This window comes from Pteropus vampyrus, unplaced genomic scaffold (genome assembly GCF_000151845.1).
Source record: "Pteropus vampyrus isolate Shadow unplaced genomic scaffold, Pvam_2.0 Scaffold24, whole genome shotgun sequence".
NCBI lineage: Eukaryota > Metazoa > Chordata > Mammalia > Chiroptera > Pteropodidae > Pteropus > Pteropus vampyrus.
This window is the reverse complement of record NW_011888805.1, coordinates 10045515-10047592: the sequence shown is the minus strand read 5'-3', so window position 1 is coordinate 10047592 and position 2078 is coordinate 10045515. Positions and strand designations below refer to the sequence as shown.

Here is a 2078-nt window from a genome sequence, read left to right as displayed (position 1 = left end):
TAACTTTTAAATTAGATTGCTAATTTTCTTTTCAAAAAAATATATTAAAGCATTTATTAGAATTAAAAATTTTTTAATCTTTTGGCTGTAAACTAATAATTAGCTCAGCATTGATTTTGGCCCCTTAAATGCCATCTTACTTTTCACAAAAATAGACTTTAAAAAAATTCTTGAGATATGTATGTATACTGTGTATATAAATATATTTATTTTATGAATTGTATATATAAAAACATACATTTGAATTTACCTCTGATTAATCCTTTCATTTATTTGTAGTGGGATCCAACTGTTGGAAAGTCTCTGTGCACCTTTAGAGGACATGAAAACATCATTTATAGCACAATCTGGTCTCCCCACATCCCTGGTTGCTTTGCTTCAGCCTCAGGTAAATAATTGGATATTTACCAAAAGCCTTGCTTGTAGTGAGTAAATGGTGGCCTTGCTTTCCCCAGTAGGTGGCGCTGTGTACCTTAGATAGTGAGAGAAAAAGACGCCCCCCCCCCCCCCCCCCCCCGCCCTCCACGCACACACCAAAAAAAAAAGAAAAGGATTCTTTGTGCTCTTTAGACGATTTCATTCTTTACCAACCTCTAGACAAGAGTTAGCCAGGCCAGGGTTACTTTTTAATGATTTTAAACATTTGACTTAACGTATTTCTTTTTGGTGAGGAAGAGATGCAGGACAAAGAGCAAGTGAGGGCTGCGGTATCAGTCTCTCCTTTCCTTGATGTTTACCCTCCTTCTAGGGATATTCTAAGTCATGGCCTCTAAGCCATAGCAAGGATGTTCTTTGGTATTGTCTTTTTTCTGACTCTTTGCTTTTGATTTATGTCATTAGTTCTAAAGTAAAGTAGATACTTATATTTATATGTCTCATTTTTTTATAGAGAAAAGTCATTTCATTGAAATTTAATTATTACACTTGTACTGTTTGCATAGAGATTTACTAATTTGTTTTCTGGGCCAATTTGTAAATCATATAAAACCTGAACTTATTTGTAAGTTGTAGAGAAATATTGCTCAGCTTCTCTACAGAACCATTTAAAGCAGCGTAGTCCACCTGCCAGGTAGTCGTTCAGATAGATCTCCCTGTCTGCACTTGCTCCTAGCTGCCCTGGAGCACCTCTCCCTTGGCCATTTGCCTTATTCTTCTGATACCCCTTTAACTGCCCTCACAGCTCTTCGACTTTCATCCTTTACCTCTTCTTCCCACCAGTCCCGCCTGTGTCCTGTTGTCCTGATTTTACATGATGAAGTTCAGTGTCAGGGTCCTTCCAGAGGATGACAGGGGAGGAGAAGCTGAGACAGCAAGAGTAACACTGTCTTCTGCCCGTGATTATAAGATAGAATTGTTCTCTGCGGTGAGGAAAAAGTACATGTAAAGGCATTTGGACTTATAGTTCATGTAGTTAAGAAAATGGAATATCAATCCTTAGTGATATTGTAATAGTTGCCACACCATTACTTTTCATAATGTGAATTAGAACACAGCTATTAATGAACAAATATAGTTTGTTTATATTACAACTGATAATAAATCTTTCAAAATATGGAACCAGTCTAGCTCTTGTTTACTAGCCATTGAGCTACTTTGTTTAAATGGTTTTATCCTTGGTTTATCAGAACAAAGGTCGCTAAGTCTGAGTAACGATTTTAAGAATATGTAACATATGCTAGTTAATCATAAATATCTGTGGCAATTGACAAAGTAAGATCATTACTTTTTATTTTTTACTTTTAAAACTTCCAAAAAATAAATTTATAAAGAAAAAATACTATCCCAGATAATGCCTATTCTAACCATGTGCATAATAAGGAAATTCAAACACAAAAACATACCAAATAAAAAGTAAAACCCCCCTTTTATATAACCACTGTCAACATTTTCTTGCATTCCTCCATAAAAATTCTCTTGCTTGTTTCAGAATATATGGTACAAAAAATTTAAAGTATTAATGGAGAATATTCTTGAGGAAAAAGTCAGATGTTTTCAAAAACTGAATTTGCTTAGCCATGTTAGGTTTTATATGCTTATATGTATAAAACCTCTGTTATTGAAATTGTACAGGAAAATAA

The 2078-nt window shown here is 34.5% G+C and overlaps 1 protein-coding gene across 1 annotated transcript in view; it reads left to right on the top strand.

Moving 5' to 3' along the window:
* Positions 1-2078, top strand: part of PEX7 (peroxisomal biogenesis factor 7) — an 82050-nt gene that overhangs the window by 17140 nt on the left and 62832 nt on the right. The gene's annotated exons all lie outside the window — the stretch shown is intronic.